This window comes from Malaclemys terrapin, chromosome 1 (assembly GCF_027887155.1).
Source record: "Malaclemys terrapin pileata isolate rMalTer1 chromosome 1, rMalTer1.hap1, whole genome shotgun sequence".
Lineage (NCBI taxonomy): Eukaryota > Metazoa > Chordata > Testudines > Emydidae > Malaclemys > Malaclemys terrapin.
In genome coordinates this window covers 48,957,770-48,970,991 of record NC_071505.1, presented here as the reverse complement: position 1 = coordinate 48,970,991, position 13,222 = coordinate 48,957,770, and the positions used below count along the sequence as shown (strand labels likewise).

At 43.4% G+C, this 13,222-nt stretch overlaps 1 protein-coding gene across 6 annotated transcripts in view; it reads left to right on the top strand.

Moving 5' to 3' along the window:
• Window positions 1-13,222, top strand: part of FOXP2 (forkhead box P2) — a 593,826-nt gene that overhangs the window by 75,078 nt on the left and 505,526 nt on the right. For all 6 annotated transcript variants that reach the window (XM_054023896.1, XM_054023887.1, XM_054023878.1 and 3 more), the window contains exon 2: window positions 6,239-6,382. The gene's annotated coding sequence lies outside the window, so the exon portion shown is untranslated. The remainder of the gene's footprint in view (window positions 1-6,238; window positions 6,383-13,222) is intronic.

Here is a 13,222-nt window from a genome sequence, read left to right as displayed (position 1 = left end):
TTCTTAGGGGTATGTCTATACTGCAGTGGGGAATGCTCTTCCCAGTGTGGGTAGACAGACGTGCTAGTTCTGATCTAGCTAGTGAGATAAAAATAGCAGTGTGGCCACAGTGCCATAGCCAGTGACTCGGGCTAACTTCCCTAATACATACTCTGAGGCTCAGACAGACTTGCACTCTGGCAGCTTGTGGGAGCCGCTGCCCATGCCACCATGACCACGCTGCTAGTTTTAGTGTGCTTGCCTGAGGAGAGCTAGCACATCTTTCAACCTGCACTAGGAAGCACACTCACAGATGCAGTGTAAGACCTACCCTAAGTCACTATTAAATATGAGTCTTAAGCTCCTTAGTCACTTAGGTGCTTTTGAAAATTTAACCCATATCCTCTATAGTTGCTCCACACTATGCAAAGGGGGGGCCATTTAAAATAAAATATGCAATATAAACATCAATTCAGCAAAAAGGACTAATCACCCAGGTTTGACACAAATGAATATCCATTGGCAAATATAATGAAGGTAAAATAAGCCCAATCTCTCCCTAAAAGCCTGGTCAGGGTGTTGAAGAATGGAGAACTCTGTAATGGGCCTGGCAGGTTAAGTCTAAACTCTGGCAAACTAAAGTGGAGAGCAAGTTCCAGATTTGAAGACATCACAGGGAGAACACCCTGCCAGCAACTCCCTCCCATTGTTTGCTAGGTAGCTTCAGATCAATAGACACTTTAACATGAGTGTGACAATATTTTATTGAAAGAGTGGTGATTGCAGGGCCCAAACTTTGAGATTTATAGGTTAAAACTAACATCTTGAATTCTACCTACCTGAAAACGGATCACCAGCCCTTGTAGTTTGCAGAGCACCAGCGTAATGTTCTCTCAATGTGAAATTCTACCTGATAAGCAGGCAGATGCATTCTACACTAGTTTCATTAGATTGTGTTGAACGCCTTTAATGGTGAAATGACAAGCAATTCACAAGGGGTAGATGAAGAAAAGCACACTTAACCACAGCTGCTATATTGGGCATCTAGGAGTAGCCTATGATCTTTCTAAGGTACATGCCTGTGTTTCAGACGTTGACCACATTTCTCGAAGCATGGGTGCCAATATATATTCTGCCAGTTCCTTCAACTGCACATCCTAACAGCCTATGTTGTCTCATAGTTGTGCAGATTAACTTGTAACCAGTTAGTCTTCATCTAAGCACCTAATTCAATGGTGGAGCTGATATCCGTGTGATTAAACTACTAAGCCATGTGATAAATGAATTGATCATGAATCTTTGACCATCTTGCCAGCATTTTCCCTCTATTCCATCTCATTAGAACTTAGTCCAAAATCCGCCCCCCCCAACAATTTCAAACAACTGTTTTATTTTAAATTAATCTGCCTCAGAAAAGTTTCTTCTTTCTTTCCCCAAATGTGAAAATTATTCCCCTCTCCCATATCTGATATTACTCCTGTCCAAGTCCTAGGATGTAGAAAGATTCAGCCTGCCCCAATGACATTTCTATAGTGAAAAATATTGTAAATGTAAAATCAGCTATTTTGGGACCCTATGAAACAAGAAACAAGAGTCTTATATCACTGGATAGGGAAGATTCCTAGTTTCCTAATGGGACCAATCCATCCTGTCTAGCTGTGAATGAGGCAGAGATATCAGACTTTAAATTCAGTGAGATTTTTTTTGTGTGGGTAAGCTGTTTTAGATCACTTTTAGAGGAGTTAAGAATTGAATTTATGGTAAGTAAGGTATATAAGCCTAATAAATGTTAAGGACTTTTAAAAACATTCCTAAGATTCTTTTTCTGTAACATCCTGTGTACAAAATACATAGTAGTGTGGGATACAGTTTTATCAACACTCATTTGGGATCACCTGCATAACTCACTTGTGGTTTCATCAGCTTTGGTGAAGGTCATGCTGATAAAACTTTTGCACCACAACACATAATTACATCTCTACCAAATTCACGGCCGCGAAAAACACGTCACAGACTGTGAAATGAGACCCCTGTGAAATCTAGCTATTGGAGGGGCGGGGGCACCTACCATTCACTCGGCTTCAGCAGCTAGTCCACCAGGCTGGGGAGGGACGGGACTTCCTCTTCCCCTGCACGGTCACTCTCGGGGGGAGATCAGACCCACCTCTGGCTGCAGGAAGCTCCGCGGCTGCGCTGCTTTCAGAGTCAGGTCTGACTCAGAAGGCAGCAGCCATGGAACTTCCTGCAGCTGGGAGAGATTCCCAGAGGTGGAGGGTGCGTCTGATCTCCTGCGTGCTGCTGGGAGTGCCTCTGCCTGGGGCTCCTAGCTGCTACTCCTGGCCGGGCAGGGGAGGGACAGGACTTCCTCTTCTCCTGCATGACTGCTCTTGGGAGGAGATCAGACCCAACTTCTGGGTACCTCCCCCAGCTGCAGGAAGCTCCATGGCTGTTGCCAGTTCTGAAGGCTCCCAGCAGCATGGGGGAGAACAGACCCACCTCCACCTCTGGGAATCTCCCCCTGCTGCAGGAATCTCTGCAACTGCTGGCTTCAGAGCCCAGAAGTTGGGGTGGCAATCCCGTGACCCCCCTACATCAGCTTTGTGACCCCCCCCATCCCCAACCTCCTTTTGGATCAGGACCCCCATAGTTATAACCGTGTGAAATTTCAGATGTAAATGTCTGAAAATGTGAAATTGACCAATTTTAAAACCCTCTGGGCATGAAATGGATCAAAATGGACCGTGAATTTGGTAGGGGCCCACACATAATCATGTATATTTACATATATAGTTAGTGTATGTACACCCTTCTTACTGTTTGTAAAGGCCTAACTTACTATACATGTGCTCTGGAGATATTTTCCAGCACTTTCTATCCCACAGGTCTCCTGTAAAATTCAATTGTTTCCTGAGTGGAAGTCCAATTTAAATCAAGTCAAGTATTTGTACATATAATGGGACAAATTTTATCTCTGAAGTAATATCTTTGACATAGAGTTGCACTAGGGATGGTACTGAGCTAATGCATATGTAAAATCAGTTTTTCAGAAAAATGTAATTTTCTAACCATAAAATGGATACACATGTAACAAGTAGGCTGGAAATTCCCATTTTACTGATTTGCACTTTGGAGGTTGTTGATCTTCATAGCCATGATTTCAGCCATCGGTTCTCAACCAGCAGATCTTGACTATCTCCACTAGCTATCTGGAAGAGGATTAGTCACAAAGCTATAAGGGGGGGGGACCTCAGTTTTCTTTCCTGTTAGAAATGGGGTCATGGTATGGAAAAGACTAAGAACCAATGATTTAAATAATTGGGAATAAAGTACACACTAGACATGAGGTTGTGCACTGTTCTACTACCATGCTGCTTCTCTCTTTTTGTTGTTGTGTTTTTGTTGGGGACAATATTTTCCAGTATTTTTATTTTTATTTCATAGGGTTCATTCTGGGAAATGGTGTAATGCAACATCATGTCACCTAATTTAATGTATGCAGAGTGCATTTCACCAAACTTGTGCAGAGGCGATCTTTGCTGAGATTTCAGCTCTTATACATGCACATTAATTACTTGTATTATAGTAGGGACTAAAGGCGTCAACAGAGATGAGGCCCCTGTTGTGCAAGGTGCTGTGGAAACACATGGTAAAGGACACCAAAAAGGACAGCTGCTGAATAATGGAATTTTTGGTTCACTGGTAATTCCGGGGGGGAAATGTTATGTTTTGGGTCAAACCATAAATAAAAAAATGTATAAGCAAATCAAAAAATAGAAAAAACATCAGGTCAGGTTGAAACAAAATGTTTTGTGTCTACCCTACTCTGAATTTTTTGTTTTTGATTTGAGGCATTTTGACAAAAGCAAAAGAGGAATAGCTTCACTCAACAGTGGAGAGAGACCCCCCACCCATAACCTGGAGGAAGAGGAAGAAGCCATTGTCTCCTTTATAACATTTAGCCCAGTGGTTAGGGAACTCACCTGGGATGTGGGAGACGGTGGGTCAATTCTCTTCTGTCTGATGTGGAGAAAAGATCTGCACTTGGGTCTCCCACATTATAGGAGAGTGCCCTAACCACTGGGCAATGGGATGGTCTGGGGCAGGTTTCTCTCAATCTCCCCTGTTGAAGCTGTTCCACTTCTTATAAATAATTGAATATTCATTGGAGCAGGGCCTTGAACTTGGGTCTCTCACATCGTAGGTGAGTGCATCCCCTGGCTATAGAATCATTCTCACGCTCTTTCCCTGGCCCATTGGCTATTCATTGCCAGTCATAGTGACAATTCACAGTCAAGAATAAACTATTTGCCAAAAATATTTCACCCAACTCTACTGAAAAGTTTACATTCTAAATAGACAAGACTACAAAGTGTTGAAGAGGAAACAGAGGAACACTTGGGGAAGGGACTTGCCTGAAGTCAGACAGCAGGTCAGTGGTGGAGCGAAGAATGGATCTCCCATCTTCTGTCTCCCCATCTAGTACACTATCCACAGAGCCATACTACTTCTCAAATTCAGCTTCTTGAGATAAAGGGTAAAACACTATTAACAGTCATTAGTTGTCTACTGTCTTAGGACTTACTGTCTATCTTCTTTTGAAGGTTTCCATCCACTAGAGGGAGTGACTATTACACTGTATGTATTTTGACCCAGTATGTTAAGCTGGCAAAGGACAAAAATACCTTTTATAAGGCCAAATTCCCCACTGCAATGTGTAGCTAGAACAGTGATAAATATAGATAGGTATAGACGTGTAGGGAGCTTTTAGATTTTTTTACATGAAAGTCAGGTGTTATTTCATGGAGTTGCAAAAGGGACTGCTGCATACTGATATCTAAGCGAAGTTTCTTTTTGTTGATATAAGCTTTTTTGTCACATAAAGTAGAGATGTGTTATACATGGAGACATTCAGTTCACTAGCACAAAGAGGTGTGTTTTTCCATGCACAATTTAATTTGCTTCTGCTATTAGGGAGAATAGTGTAAAGGACCTGGTATATTCCTCTGACAAATCTGGTATATATGGAAAGAATTAATTAACATGGGTTTTCCTATAAATGACATGCCATTTTATGACAGCAAAAAGTTTTGTTCCTGATGTCAATCATTCACTCTCTGCCAGTTCAAAAGGCTTCCCTGAAGGAATATACATTGATCTGCACGTACCCAAAATACAGCAAAAACATTGCTGTATTCTGGAGATTAAAGCGAAAAAGATATGTGTTTAACAATCAGAAGAAATATTAAAATACAAAATACCTAGTTTTTAAGGTTTGCTTAGCAAGGAAACTTGGGATTCATAAAAGCTGACCAGCATTTGGGTAAGAGTTGAACTATACTGGAAATACATTAGGTGAGACCATGGACTCTAAAAGATGAAATCAGCTGGAGACTCAAGAGAGAGAGATTAGACTTTTGGCTCTCTTTTTCATCTACTTTCACACGGTTGGCCTGGGAGAATGGAGCCTGGAAAAATGTTGTTACTTTGCTTCCTCATTTTATTATTTTGTTTGGTCCAACTGTTAGAATTACATAGTCTCCACTTAAGCAGATAGGTTTGCTGCCTGCCTTCTGGGTTCAAAACTAATTGAGGTTGTTAGTGTGCTGTAAACTAAATGGCAATGGAATGGAGGGAAATTTTCTATGAAACTCAAAAGAATCAGTTGTCTACTTCCCATCTGAAATTACCATTGGCCTGACTCCCTAATGCCCTTCAGCTTGAGTAGTCAGTTACACCAGTGTAAAATTGGTATAAAATGCTACCCATTTTGCACCCATTTTTCATGATGAAAATGACTATATAAGGCATAGGCAACAGAGAACAAGACACTACAGTTTTGTGTAACAGAAGGTGAACATTAAGAATAACAAGAATATTTCTTAGTGATGGGCAACTCTCAAAATAGGGGGTTGGTTTGGATGAGCACCAAAACTTAAGGTACTTATCTGAACCCTATCTAAACTATTATGAATTTCTTGGCACTGTAAAATGAGAATATATGTTTGGCTCCTGAGCTATGTTTAGCTTGTTATGAATCCTAACCATGAAGTAGGTGACTGATTTGCATATTTTTAGATGCTTGCTATAGGAAGATGTATAAATCAAATGGTTCACACACCCTCTGCCAAGTATACTGTATACATATATAACTATATTTTTCAGTAAATACACTGAATTGTGTTTAAAATAAATCATTATAGTCACCTGATATAGGATCCAAAGTGACAAACTTACACCTGTCTCTATTCCTTTCCCCTAGATAACTAAAAGGCTGAGGAAACTTCATCCTTATGTGCTGGAGAAGTGAAAGACAGCTCCTTGGAGGAAGAGCCAGAGTAAACAGAAAGACAAAGGCTACTCCTTCCCTCGACACAGGGAGATAAAGAAGGGACCCCAAGGAGATGTAAGTGATTTATAATGTATCTGTGGCTCCGACTGATTCTAACGTGGTAGTGTATGCTATGCATACTACAGTACTACTGAATGGTATTGTTTAAAAAGTGAAATAGAGCATTGGAAAATGCTATAGTGGCTGCAGAAAGTTTGAAAGTATGTGCCCTTCGTGGATGTGACAGTAAGCTCCAGAATATTATTTTTTTCTCAAAAAAGTGGTATCATTTTTTGTTTTTGTGAAAATTGTGCGCTGACAATAAAAATAAGAAGCACACTTTTTTACCACTTAACTTTAAATTTTTGTCTTTTTTTTTTAAAAAAAGAGAAGAGGCATGTTTTTGTGCTAGTACCAGCCTTAGAGGTAAGACGCTGCTGGGCAGTGCAAAGTAAAGGAACACTTCTCTTTTTACTTTGCTGGGGGATCACTGATGCTGAAATCTTAATCTCATTCAGAGCTCTGATGTACTGCAGGGATAGTAATTTTGGTTATAGATTTCTACTGCTTTGTTACTATTTCCGGTTGAGCATTTCTCATTATGGAAAAAAGCAGATTTTTTTTAAAAATGTTCATTCTAAATTCCAACCACAATAGGAAATATTCACAAACCAATAGGAAGTAAAGAGATGTCTTTTAACTTCTTGTACTAAAGGTTACGAGGCACACGATGTATTAAAATGATCTATTGCTATTTTTCAAAGCTTACAAAATGTTATCTGACTTTTGTCTGGCACCAAGCACTAGACCAGGGTTGGATGATATCACGTTAACGCGGTCATTGTCTTCACACATGCCAGTTACTCCAATCTTTCCCTCCCCAGGAAAGTATAGTATAGAGTAAACTTTTCTGAGCAAGTGTTTGTTTTGGAGAGGTGGGAGAAGTAGGAGGAGGCAGGGCTTTGCACACCATTTCATTTTGTGTCAATTTTATAATGGTTTTCTCCCCCTCTCCCTTCCTCTTTCATTTCATTTACTCTTTCAGTGTAGATTTTGCCTCTGATTTTGTCTGCAATGCTAGTAGCTGTCTGTAAAAGTTATGAGAGCTTAAAATATTATTCATTTTTATTTTGTAAGTGCTGATGATATGCTCAGCGCATATAGCATAAAAGCCCATTGAAGTCAGTGAAAAGACTCCCTTTGACTTCAATGGATTTTAGGTCAAGACAATAATTAAAAGGAAATTCAGAAACATAATCTAGATTTAGTTGTTAAAAATGAACACTTTTTTCTTTTGAGCGTGAAAGGGATGGCATGACTAAATTATTATCCTATATATAAAAGAGACAGAAGTAGGCAAAAATACCCAGGGCCTGATGAATTCACCCTAGAATACTTAAGAAACTAGCCAAAGCAAACTTGGAACCATTAGTGATTATCTCCAAGAACTCATGGAGAATGGGTAAGCTCCCAGAAGACTGGAGAAGGGCAAATACAGTACCTGTCTTTAAAAAGGAGAACAAAGAGGACTAGGTGAATTATAGACCAGTCAGCCAAGGTACTACACTTAAGAAGGAAAAATCAGCATAAATACAAAATGGGAATCTAGGGTTACCATTCGTCCGGATTTACCCGGACATGTCCTCCTTTTTGTGCTAAAAATAGCGTCCGGGGGGAATTTGTAAAGCACTCACAATGTCCGGGATTTCCCCCCTCCCCCGGAGCGGCTGGGAGGGCTGCAGGAAAGTCCCGGGCTGGACTCCGGAGCAGCTGGAGAGGAGCTCCGCCCTGCATTCTGAGCAAGTGTCTCAGCACAAAGTGCAGCCCTCCCCTTTTGCAACTGGGAGCGGTTACTGCCATGCAGCGTAGCAAAACGGGAGCGAGAGCACTTTGTGCTGATACAAGGGCAGCTCTCCCCTGCAACCCGGTCCGGGCCAGGGACCGGGTTTTGTTGTGCAGGGCCAGGGACCGGGTTTTGTTGTGCTGGGGAGCTTAGCCACGTGTCCGGCTCGCACAGAGCCCAACACCCTGTTCTGAGCAGCAGGGTAAGGGGGGCAGGAGAAGGGGCAGGGAGGTTCTGGAGGGGGCAGTCAAGAAACGGCGGGGGGGCTTTTTGGGGGGAGTGGAGAAAGTTTTGGGCAGTCAGGGTACAGGTAGGGGGTAGGGTCCTGGTGGGCAGTTGGGGGGGGGGGTCTTAGGAGGGGGCAGTTAGGGGACAAGGAACAGGGAGTCTTAGGTAGGGGGTGGGGTTCTGGAGGGAAGTTAGGAGCAGGGGTCCCAGGAGGGGGCAGTCAGGGGACAAGGAGCGGGGGGGTAGGGGGCTGGGAGTTCTGGGGGGGAGCTGTCAGGGGGCAGGAGTGGGGAGAGGGATCGGAGCAGTCAGGGGACAGGGAGCAGAGGGGTTTAGATGGGTTGGGAGTTCTGGGGGGGGCTGTCAGGGGGCAGGAGTGCGGAGAGGGATCGGAGCAGTCAGGGGACAGGGAGCAGAGGGGTTTAGATGGGTTGGGAGTTCTGGGGGGGAACTGTCAGGGGGCAGGAGTGGGGAGAGGGATCGGAGCAGTCGGGACAGGGAGCAGAGGGGTTTAGATGGGTTGGGAGTTCTGGGGGGGGCTGTCAGGGGGTGGGGAGTGGTTGGATGGGGCGTGGGAGTCCCAGGGGTCTGTCTGGGGGTCGGGGTGTGGATAAAGGTTGGGGCAGTCAGGGGACAAGAGGCAGGGAGGCTTAGATAGTCCTGGGGGGCAGTTAGGGGCAGGGGTCCCAGGAGGGGGTAGTCAGGGGACAAGGAACGGGGGGAGGGTTGGGAGGTCAGGGGGGGCGGGAAGTGGGAGGGGCAGGGGCGGGGCTAGGGCGGGGCTTCTCCCGTCCTCTTTTTTGCTCGCTGAAATATGGTAACCCTAGGGAATCACTGGCAGGACAGTAGTACTACAGAAAAGGATTTGGGATATGCAGGGTTGCAAACAGAATATGACCCATAATGCGATATCATTCTGGCATGTGTTAACAGGAGTGTTCTATATAAAACACAGGAGGTAATTGTTCCCCTCTATTTGGCACCGCTAAGGCCTCAGCTGGAGTACTGTGGCCTGCGTTAGGTGCCATGCTTTAAGAAAGATGTGGACAAATTGGAGGGTCTAGAGGAGAGCAACAAAAATGATAATAGGTTTAGAAAACAAGACCTATGAGGAAAAGTTAAAAGATGGGGCATGTTTAATCTTGAGAAAAGATGACTGAAGGAGACCTGATCATAGTCTTCAAATATATTAAGGTCTGTTATAAAGTGGACTGTGATCAGTTGTTCTCCATGTCCACTGCAGGTAGGACAAAGTGTTATCAGCTTAATCTGCAGCAAGGGAGATTTAGGTTAGATATTAGGAAAGACCTGGAATAGACTTCCAAGGGAGGTTGTAGAATCCCTGTCACTGGAGGTTTTTAAGAACAGGTTAGACAAACACCTCTCAGGGATGGTTGAGGTATAGTTGGTCTTGCCTCAACATGGAGGCTGGACTACAATGACCTCTTGAGGTCCCTTCCGTCTCTATATTTCTATGATTTTATGAACAAATCATTAATAGGAGCAAGCACTCTCCTTATGAAACAAAGTGTATGACTTTTATTATGAGCAGAGCTGGTAGCAAACCCATTGTTAAGGTTACCTTACACTTTCAACTATAAGACCCTGTTACCTATTCAGGCTGAAGTTCTCCATGTTGGGTGTCTGCCTCAGGCTGAACTTTTTTTTGAAAATTTTAGCAAGAATGGTTCTGCCGTTTCTGACAACTGTTAGGGAAAAATCATTGTTTTGCCTTTTAAAAAAAAGTCTTTCAACTGTTTGCTTTGTAGTGAAGACTTGAAATTTGATCTCGGGTCACCACTGGATTAAGGATGTGCCTGTTTCCATTCCTATGAAAATTCATCCTAATTTGCCTTAATTGTAAGCCTTTGTAAATTGCCATTTGTACATGCACAGTAGAGGCATGTTAGAGTTTGGCAGCAAGATTTTCAAAACTTTCTTTGTGTACTGAGGCTGTTGTCATGGTTTCATAGATTCTAAGGCCAGAAGTGACCATTATGACTGTCTAGTCTGACCTCCTGTGGTCATAGGACTTCCACAAAATAATGCCTAGAGCATGTCTGTAGAACCAATTGATACGTAAATTGGAAATTGTATAATGAATGAGGAAGGGGCGAAAGGATGGTCTTGTGGTTTAGTAATTGAGTGTCACCCTGCAGAATTGGATTCTAGCTCTGTCTCTGCCACAGGCCCTCCTTGTGCTCTGAACCAAGAGTATAAGGGGCGATGCAGACAGTTGCCTCTCCAGTTCCTTCTTAGGAGTCAGAATTCTCTATGTCCACAGATACCTCCTTGTTTCTTCATCTTCTTCAGAACCTGTTTAAATACCATGTATTAATCACTCACATGTGGAATACACATAGGAACCAGCACTTGAAGAAGAAATGGAGGTTTCTTACCTGTAACTGGAGATTCTTCTAGATATGTGATCCATAGCTGTTTTCCACTACCCACGCTCCTTCCCCTCTGCTTCATGTCCTTATGATTCATGGTTAGAGAGGAACTGGAGAGCTGTCAGTTTGCACTTCCCTTTGTACCCTATTTCAGAGCATGAGTAGGGCAAGTAAGCAGGTGCAGACCAAAGGACATTGCTTGCTGGAAATCTTCTATCTCAGCCACGTGGTGCACGTGCATACCCACATGTGGAATACGCATAAGAACCACACATCTCAAAGAACCTCCAGTTACAGGTAAGGAACTTCCTGTCACACCGCTTGGTATCACTGTGGGTTCCACTTCAGGGCAGATTGTTTAATAATATTGAAGTTAATCCAGTGCCAGCTATGGCTGTAACGCTAAGGCATTACACCAGCTAATCGCACTCCTGATTAATTCCCTAAGCTTTTGCTGTCTCAGTATAGAGTTTAAACAGTCCCCTGGGAAATCTCAGTCCCACTTGGCACCAAGTAAGTGGACCCCTGTGATATTAGGCTCTTTTCACTGTAATGTCACAACGGCCAAGTTCCTTTGTTCCAAAATGGCCAAACACATGCCACAGATCAATTTCTTCTTAGATCTCCCTCCTGTTTCCAATGAGACAATGGTCAGTCTGATCCTATAATAATCTTATGTAGGCTTTATTAATTAAATGATAATTAAGCAAGCGATATTTGCACAATACTAAGAATAATAAAGACACAGACAGACAAAGACATAAACTTCAGTTACTATCTTATAAAATTTCTGTTCAACATAACAGAATCTTATAGGTTCAGCTTCTCAGGCTTATCCCAGCTTTGACGGCTAGGGGTCTTTTACCTGGCAGACAAAGTCTTTGCCTCTTAGGGTCCAGGCTGATTAAAAGAACCTTATTTCCTTCCACTAGGCAGCTTTTATCTGAAAATCCTGCCAGGTGATTGTTCTGACCCCAGGACTCACAGCTGCAAAGATGGTAGTCAGGGGTCCAAGAGGTAATTCTTTGAAGTCCACCTGTGTGACTTATCCATGGGATGGAAGCTTCCCCTTCTCCATTGTCCTGTAAACTGATTTCTACCTGCTGTGTTTTCCACATTTCCTGTGGACATGTTGCTTTTTAATGGGTATTAATGGATATAGCCCTTCTTATGGGTGAGGCTCAGCAATGATTAATGGCTCTTGTTATCAAAGGGTCTGTCCCAGCCATGTGAGATTTATGTAACATAAATATACAGATATTACTCTTAACATGAGACATACAGAGATTAGCATGAGTATTATAATCATCTGTTCACCAGCATTTAGGAAAGTCTAAATACTACATATTTTATTGCAATTTTAACAACTGAATTTTAATAATATTGTGCCAGCATTAAGCCTGACAGACTCTTAGGCTACGTCCTCACTACGGTGGGCGGGGGGAGGTCAATTTAAGATATGCAAATTTAGCTACGCGAATAGCGTAGCTGAATTAGACGTATCAGAGCCGACTTACCCCGCTGTGAGGACGGCGGCAAATCAACCTCCGCGGCTTCCTCCATCGACAGCATTTATTCCTACCTGCCCTGATGGAGTACAAGTGCTGATTCGGGGATCGAATGTCGCGTCCTGACAAGACGCGATAATTCGATCCCCGAGAGATCGATTTCTACCCGCCGGTTCAGGCGGGTAGTGTAGATATAGCCTTAGTTGATACGTAAGCCTAGAGCAGGGATCGGCAACCTTCGGCCCGCCAGGGTTTGTTTATCTGCCGCGTCCTCAGGTTCGGCCAATCGCGGCTCCCACTGGCCGCAGTTCGCTGTTCCAGGCCAATGGGGGCTGTGAGAAGCCACGGCCAGCACATCCCTTGACCCATGCCGCTTCCCGCAGCCCCCATTGGCCTGGAACGACGAACCGCAGCCAGTGGGAGCCACGATCGGCCGAACCTGCAGACGTGGAATGTAAACAAACCAGCCCAGCCTGCCAGGGGGCTTACCCTGGCAGGCTGCGGGCCAAAGGTTGCCAATCCATGGCCTAGAGTTTGCCTAAGCCTCCAGTGCCACACCTTCATTTTGTAGGTGCCCATCATGAGACACTTGCAGCCTTATTTGTGGAAGTGCTGTGTCAGTTGGAGCTGTGCGTTAAACATATATAGATAAGTTCCATGAAACGCCAAGGATTCTGAAATATCAGGCTGTAGTTGTCTCAAGCTGGGTCCCAAAATTAGTAGATACTTCTGACAATTTTGGCCTTAATTTTGGCCTAACTTAGACAGTTTTGAAATTGGAATTTGAAAATTGTATTCTGTCCCATCTGTCAAATGGTGATAATGATATCATTTCTCGCAGGGTGTTGAGAAGATTAATTCATTAATGTTGTGAAGGATTCGAGTATTATGGTAAGGAGAGCCATAAAAACCCATAAGGAAATGAATATTTCTCTCAATGCAG